The 8233-nt window shown below is 46.0% G+C and overlaps 1 protein-coding gene across 2 annotated transcripts in view; it reads left to right on the top strand.

Annotated features, from left to right (window-relative positions):
* Nucleotides 1-886: 886 nt before the first annotated feature.
* The window catches only part of MTUS2 (microtubule associated scaffold protein 2), a 300838-nt gene continuing 293491 nt past the window's right edge, over nt 887-8233 (top strand). The window contains exon 1 of one of the 2 annotated variants that reach the window (XM_065678445.1): nt 887-947. The gene's annotated coding sequence lies outside the window, so the exon portion shown is untranslated. Of the gene's footprint in view, nt 1079-8233 lie in introns of both variants that reach the window. The other variant, XM_065678446.1, reaches the window with a different exon arrangement.

Here is an 8233-nt window from a genome sequence, read left to right as displayed (position 1 = left end):
CAAGCCCCCTTCACATGAGAAGGGACATCTTCAACTAAATCAGGTTATCCAAAACTACATCCAGCCTGGCCTTGAATGTCTTCAGGGATGGTGCATCCACCACCTCTCTGGGCAACCATATCAGTGTTTCACCACCCTCATTGTAAAGGAGCATGTAAAGAAAAAAATAACTTTTTCCTCACGTCCAACCTGAATCTCTCCTCTTTTAGTTCAAAACCAGCACCCCTCATCCTAGCACAACAGGCCCTGCTAAAGTCTCTCCCCATCTTTCTATAGGCCCCTTTTAAGTACTGAAAGGCCACAATAAGATCTTCTCAAACTCTTCTCCAGGCTGAAAAACCTCAACTCTCTCAGCCTTTCCTCGTAGGAGAGGTACTTCATCCCGCCAGTCTTTTCTGTGGCCCTTCTCTGGACCATCTCCAACACAGTACTCCAAGTGGGGTCTCACCATAGCAGAGTAGAGGGGCAGAATCACCTATAGAACACCAGGTTGGAAGGGACATCGGGGATCATCTGTTCCAACCTGTCTTGGCAAAAGCCTGTTGTATGCAAGATACCCCGGCACTCTGTTCAACTGAATCTTAGGAGTGTCCGTGTCGGGGAATCCACCACTTCTGGGGGGATTATCCCAATGGCTACTGTGGAAAAGTCTCCTCTTGCATTGCCACCTCTATCGCGATACCTGTACTTGCCCGGTGGGTTCCTGGGGGGGACTCTGTCCCGAGGGGGGCGGGGTGCCCCTCCCGGGGCGGCGGCGCAGGGCGCGGCGCGATCCCGCAGGGGGCGCTGCGGCTCGGCGCGGCGGGGCTCGGCGCGGCGGGCGCTGCTGGGCGGCTGCGCCCCGCCGCTATATAAACACGGCCCGCGGGCCGCGGCCGCTGCCGCAGCTCCGTCCTGCCGGCGGCAGGAGGGGCAGCACCGCCACCGGCGCGCCGGGACAGGGGCAGGTGAGCGACGCGCATCCTCTGCCCCGGCCTGAGCAGCGCGGGCTCCGCTCCCCTCCCCTCCGCGCGGTGGGGCTCCGTGGGGCTGTCCCCTCCCTGCCCCATCGCCGCCCCTCCGGAGAGCCGTGACTGCGGTACGGGACGTGGGCAAAAATCGGTGTGAGCCAGGGAACGGCTCCTGCGCGGGGGAAAGGCGGGTGGCGGGGTTCGTGGGCTGCTCCTCTTCACTACCTGCGGGGACAGGTGTGGGTGGTGAGGTAAGGGAGAGAGCCCAGCTTATTGATATGGACAATATATGCTGCCAAATCTATTTAGCCGAAAGTTTTGAGGATGCTAATAGATGGTATGGATCAAGTGGGCATTGCTCCCTGTGCAGCACCTGGCAAAAACTGGAATTTCTCGCTTTATACCGGTGGTGTGAGAGTGGCGTGACCGGACGGTGCAGGAGGAGCAGGGTCCCGGGGCGAGCTGGGTGCCTCCGGCCGGGACCTTGCGCTCGGCGCAGGGCTCAGGGCAAGTGCCGAGTTACAGCAGCGCACCGGCTCGCAGACCTAAACCTGCGATTGCTCTCTGACCCTTCTTCGGAATTAAACAGCATCTCATTATTTCGATGAATGATGGAAAGGTAAAGCAGCTACCGTGAGTTATAAGGTCGTGTTTTGCTAGTGAGGGGGGGATAAATCCGTGAAGGTAGGGCAGTGGGTCCATGTGTCCCTTCTTAGATGAAACGTCTCTGCTTGAAGAGCTGTTCATCTAGGTCAGTTGTTTCCAACTCTGAGTGAGTCTGGGTACCTTTTTCCTCTTTCTGGCTTCACCTCCCTTGCTGCCTTTGCCCCTGGTTCTTTCCCCCGTGGTCACTCTCTCTGCCTCAAGAAGGTAACAGTGGAGAAGGGACTCTGCCTTTGCATCAGCCTGTGCTCCCTAGGAACCAATGACCCCTGATAGCTCTAAATACGAAAGAGAAGCTGGTGGGAGCCTTGACATTTATTATTGCACTGTTGATCTTAAAGGTCTTTTTCTAACCTAGTTTATTCATTTTTTTCTACGATTAAAACCAGCAAGGATTAAAAAATGAGTAAATATTTCTCAGCAGGTCAAGCATCAGAAATATTTACTTATATTAAAGCATGGGTAACAAAATAATTAAATGTCAAGTGTTTGCGTACAGGTTAACTTTGCAATGGATGACTGCATTAAGGAGGCACTTGGCAGGAATTGAGCTGGTTATAATGTGATGCATAAATGCCTTGTTTTGGTTTGTGTAATTTCATGCAGGAACTGTTTTATGCTCTACATTCAGTGTAATATTCATGGGTCTTATTGTTTCTCATCCTCATTTTCAGGCAGGGATGTGGGCTTTTCTATATCCCCTGCTACATAAACTCTTTACCAGTCTGCCTTTTTCCAATGCAATTAAATATACCCGGCTACTTGTCTCCTATTGCTGCAATCTGTTGTGGAAAGTGGTACAGCCTGTGCTGCAGGAGAGAGGCAGCAGTAAGCAGGGAGGCTTAACTTCCCATTCTGCTTTTTTATCATCACCTTGATTTCTGCACAGCAAAGTCTCATTTTAAGGTGCAAAATGGGGATTCTTTAAGTGATCCTTTGAGCACTGTGAGTTTGGAAATCACTACCTGAGATGGGGTGGGGGGAGGGGAGGAACTGAGAAGAACCTTGCAAGGCTAAGTCAATGAGGTTAGTTTGAAGTAGCTTTTGATATGGTACCATATCTTTCCCATGTTTATCTCTTTAAGGACAGAGGTAGGTATAAGGCTACTGATATTACAAAGGTGTAGGTTTGGGTCAGATAAGTAGTTATTTTTCTTTACAGCAAAGCTACTATAGTAAAGTTTCCTAGGCTGTTGTCTGTTGGGTTAGTGATAGTGACTGTAATAAGCAAGAAAGCAGCTTAAAACTGTCTTATTTTTTGGAGTGTGCATTTCTATGCAAAATACCTTTAGAATATAGTAAGCAATGCTAAATATTTAGGAAAACAGTTGGGGTAAGAGTGTTAGAAGCGCATCTACTGCAGAAATACAGTTCTCCACATCTGTAAAGAACAACAGCCCATCAGAGGCTGTGCAGGGAACTCAAACAATGAAAGAGTCCTCCCTCACAGTAAGTTAAGAGAAACAAGACTTTCAGCTTTCAGTGTGCATTCTTTATCCCTAAGTTCATGCAGGAAGCACCAGAAACGAGTGTATGACAGGGAACTGCAGCCAGAATTGTAGGCTCCAGTGAAGTGTGCTCTCTGAAGAGTCATACAATGAAGATGAAATGAAGCACGATACAGCAGGGACTCATACACAGTGCATGGTTTAATATTTGATTCAGTGCTCTGGAGGAGAAAAGATCTAGGCATAATAATGGGCAACATTGGTTAAGATAGATGATGAAACACCAGCAACAAGCAGTGCAAGAGGATCTCCTCCCCTCCACCCCAAGCTGGGTGCTGAGGTTTGCTAAAAAGACTACTGAGGTACAGCTGATTTAGCGAATACTTTCCCTACACAAGTATTGCATTTATCATAAGTTATTTATAATTATACTGGGCTTGTTTAAATGCAACTTTTGCGGAACACTCTGCAATCAGTTTTGCTACAGAAGTGATAAGTAGCAGAAAGTGGAAAGAAAGTAGCAAAGAGCAGCAAAACTTCAGTGCAGGACACTTTGATTTGTACCTGGGCTTGTTGTTGCAAACTCAAACCCATTGAAACAGTCTTTCTTCATGAAAATAATTGTGATGGATTTTTTTATGTAACTTGTTCTGGCACTATTGTAATATAAATAGCATCCTCATGAGCCTGGGAACACTGTCACTTTCTGTTGCTGCATATGCAGTTGATGCTTTGCTCTCCGAAAACCTTGTTTATCGTGTCCACTGCCATTATATGTTATTGCTATTCCGGATTTTACAGTGGGGAAACTAGGAAGAGGATATGGTCCAGCGCTTCACCCACAGTCACCAGAAAGATCTTCAGGGTACAGCCAAGCACTGCAGCCACCTGTCTCTCCCCTGTCATTGGTTTCATGAGAAAGTCCCACTTAGTGAGTACTTGTAGGGTGAGAAGCAAGAGGGGAGATGATTAGCTGTTATAAATCGCTGTAACTTCACAACCAAGTGATCTGTAGTGTCCCATGCTACCCTGTTATGATACAGATTTGTATTTTGAAGACAAAGCAACATGGTCTATGGTGAGGCATCCCTGCCCATGGCAGGGGGGTTGGAACTAGATGATCTTAAGATCCATTCCAAACCTAACTATTCTACGATTCAAAACATCGGAAAAACAGGTCTCCAGGACAAGGACAGGCTGTTTAAAAGACTTTATTTAAGCAGCCACTGTGGTAACTTCTTTAAAGAATTCTACTTTCTTTTTCAATTAAGCAACTACAAAGCTGGCAGATGGGTTCCAAGCCCCAGAGTGAACCTTCACATTGCAGGGCAGGAACTGTTTTCTGCTCAAGGAAAAGTTATTGCTGCTTTTGTGGTGTGGTGAGGCACAGCATGTAGTGCTGCACAGAAAGTGGTGGCAAGGGGTGCACTGGCTGGAGAGGAAGGAGATCCAAGTAGTGCTCCCACGTAATTGCAGTAAAGTTGTTTTAAGACTGTGCCTTAGCTTCCTCTCTAAAATGTCAGAGGAGTAGGCTGGCCCACTCTTGCAGGGCATTTGGGGACTGTGGAAGGAGAAGCCCATTTTGTTCCAGCAGGGGCATCCACATTAAAAGTCTCTGCAAGTGACTTAATCCTCAGAAGCATCTGGTGTAGCAGCAGTTCCCAGGCTTTTGCTTTACTGATATCACTTGCAGATCAGTGATTTTTATGCAATCCTCAAAACTAGAAAAAGCGTCAGCTGAAAAAATTCCTTGGATTCCCCTCCTAGCCTGCAATCATGACTCTTAATTTAGATGATGGTGTAACACAGGTTGCTGCTCCTTATATGAGCATGAGGACTGTTCTGCCCAGATAGAAACTTCTTTGAAACAGCTATTGTATAGGATGTGGGGCTGGAAGAAAAGCATAACTTGCTCTTTGCACAGCTGTGACTTTCACTTCGTGGGCATAATCACCAACACTTACAGAGAACGACTTCCCTTGAAAATCATAGTTAAGAAGTAAACAAGCATCTAAACACATGCTGGGCTAATTAGTTTCTCTATTAAGTCTTACTTTTGAATTTTAACTATTGGATAGCTTACCCTAATTGATTTGGCTTCTGTCTTTATTATCCTCACAGGCTGCTCAGAAGTTACAGCAAAATGCTAAGGCTGCCGAACAGCCAGTCTGGCAGGCAAGGGTAACCTGAAGAACAGAGATGCTCCAGTAGTGCTTTTGCCCTCTGGCATGTGTTGTCTCTGCCAGGTTTTGCATGGGGCATATGAAACAAAGCCCTTTAATCCTCCTGAGAGCTTTTCAGTCCAAGGCAGTCCTCATAGCAATTCTCAATTTTATACTGCCAGAAAAATTCAGAGGCACCAGATGAATCCCAAGTAATATATTTCAATGCTACAGGGTATGTTAGTGTTACTGAACCAGAATTGGACTGTGATGGGGGGAAAATAAAGCTTTGTATTAAGTGTTCAAGTTTGATGCAATTTGTTCATGCCAGAAAGCTGAGAGGAATCACGATGTGCTATGCACAGGGAAAGTTGGCAAGATGCTGCGCACAGATAAGACTTTCAGAAGTAAATAGCACTTCAGTGTGCTGGGCAGAGCCATGCTCACAGGATGAATGCATTTATTCTGGTCTACCAGGCCACTGGGATTTTTAGATTCCTCTCTTGCTGTTGTGACGAAAGGTTGTTTAGCTATTGGTGCAATATAGTAGTGAGGTTTTAAAATGAGAAAAACAGTAAAACAATCTCTGGAGGCCAGTTATATGAGCCTTGATTGAATCAAATGGCTGCATGCACAAGACTACAGATAGGAGCAAGTGTGTAAGATGGGGTTGCTGGACCATGGTAACTATCTGTGCTGTTTGGGGTTTAATGCTATGATATAAAGCCAAATATTTATCATGAGCACTAAAACTGGGCTCTTTTTTTCAATGTCTTGAAAGGCTAGGAGAATAGGTAAGAAATTGGTGATCTACATGAAATGGGTAATCAGATGTTAAACTAAGGAAACTTTATATTCCGCTTGACTCAAATGGAAAACTTTAAGCATAGTTTTTAAGCTGGAAAGAAATTAGTAAGGTTTTAAAAACCAGACTGGGCAAAGTGCTAATCTTAATATGACAGCAACCTGATCAAACTCCAGCTAGGACTTCCTGAAACATCTGCACCTACCTATCCTTGATACTGCCGGAGCATGCCCAGATATAATGGCTTACAGAAACAATGTATTTTTGTTAGTACACTTATAAATAATGTGTATGCATAGGTATATCATTTAAAATTGTGCGCATTGCCATCAGAAGTATTTACAGTCATAACTTGAGAAGGCAAGGATCTCTGGAGACTCTACCAGGTGAATTCGCATTTTTCACTGATGAAAGTGTCAGTGTCTCACAGCCATCATCCCACCCATGCAGTAAAGTTCAGGGCCAGATTCACTGCCTTTATTGATGACTAATCTGTTAATGTTAGTAGAGCCAGCAAGATACTGATGCTGAAGGAATGAAAGGCCGCAGGCTTGGTTCAGAAGATACAAGTTTTTCCCTTGCACTGAGAACCAGGTGGGGAGGTGGGCAAAGGTTGTTTTATTTCAGTTTTTTGTATCCCAAGGCCTCATGCAAAGTAAAAGCTGAGTCACTGTCCCTATAAGCTACAGCAGCTTTAAGGTTAAACTGATTAGAGTGGAAAACATAACAGTGAGTCTGACAGATCCACGGTGTTCATTTTTAGCTGCTCAGCACTTTCAAAAAATCAAATCAAGGGAAAGCTGCCCTGTTTGATTGTTCCTATTGCATAACAGCAATGTCGTTGGGATTTGAGAGAAGCCATGAGCAACATGCCCCTTATGTAACAAATCCAACTTGTTCTAATCCCTGCTGCACTGCTGCTGACCCTGGCAGCCAGGAATAGCCTAGGAGTGGTGCTGTGCTCCCCAGGCTCTCCCCTGGGGCAGGGTAGCTGTGGAATAGAGGCCCTTTTCTTTTAGGGGTTTTCTGCCAATCATGCTTGCCAGATCTGCAGTCTTGTTGCCAATAGAGTGCAAATGGGGTCTGAAGAAGAAATTCTGCCTTTAAGAAGTCCTGTCTAGCCCCTTACGGGCAGAGCTGATCCTTCCCCACTTTCTTTTTTCCTGAAACATCAGTCTTTACCCCATTTCCAGCTGAAAACAGGTCATCTCATGATCTTGGTACTTCTGCTCACTTAGAAAATTGACTAAATGCTCGGTCAGACTTTTGGAGCAGGTCTTCCTGAGCCTTTCTTCTGCCCCGTGGGACACTGCCATGGCCTCATGTCAAGTGGATGTGCTGGGTTTGTAGAGTAGATGTTTCACGGGAAAAGCAGCAGCCAGGTACTGCCCTTCATTTGGGGGCTTCCTATATCCCCCAGATTTGGTGGTATGTTGGGGCCTTGTTCCTGCCTAGTGATTTTCTGTGCTGCGTATGGAGGTGGTGAACCAACATGGGTGCTTGTGGAGCAGGAGGGAGGCTGTTGGGAGAAGTCAGCTCCATGTGGTTGGGGCTCAGTGTCTATGCAGAAAATCTGACCGTTCACTTGAGCTTGTCCTAATGATGGGTTGTCTTGAGTAAAGTGGGGGAAGAACATTGTGGAAGAGCATCTTAGCCATGCCAGAGGGGTGTGTGTGCCTTGCTGGCTGCAGCTGCTGCCTTGCCCTCTCCATGGGAGAGCAGCAATCTGCCCCTATTGCCTCGGCTGCCTCCAGTGTAATTAGGAGCATTTGAAGAATGATAACATAAAAAAACCCACCTTGTGCACAGCTACCTCAAACCTTCCCCCTAAACAATCACACAAAGAGATCTGTCTAATTAAAGCCACAGGGGAATGGGGATGGTGGCTAATGAGGCTGAACACACAACTTCATTTAACTGAGTTGTTTGAAAAGAAGCAACCTGCCTTGCTGGGGAACGGAAAGTGGGGGGGAGGAGGAGGGGGAAGGCAGAAACAGAACATACCTGGATTTTCTTATTAAAATAGAAATTTAATTGTAATTAGTGCATGTTTTGCTACCAGTTATTTGGATTTGGGATAATTTGAAATTTATCATAAACAACGATGAAAGTTTGACAATGGCCACAGCTGCATGTGAATAAAACGCTTTAAACCCCCATTTAATTAAATCTCTTACCTGAAACCCCACTGAGCTCTCCCATCTT

Source organism: Lathamus discolor, chromosome 4, assembly GCF_037157495.1.
Source record: "Lathamus discolor isolate bLatDis1 chromosome 4, bLatDis1.hap1, whole genome shotgun sequence".
NCBI lineage: Eukaryota > Metazoa > Chordata > Aves > Psittaciformes > Psittacidae > Lathamus > Lathamus discolor.
The sequence above is the reverse complement of the archived record's forward strand: the minus strand, read 5'-3'. Positions and strand labels throughout refer to the sequence as shown.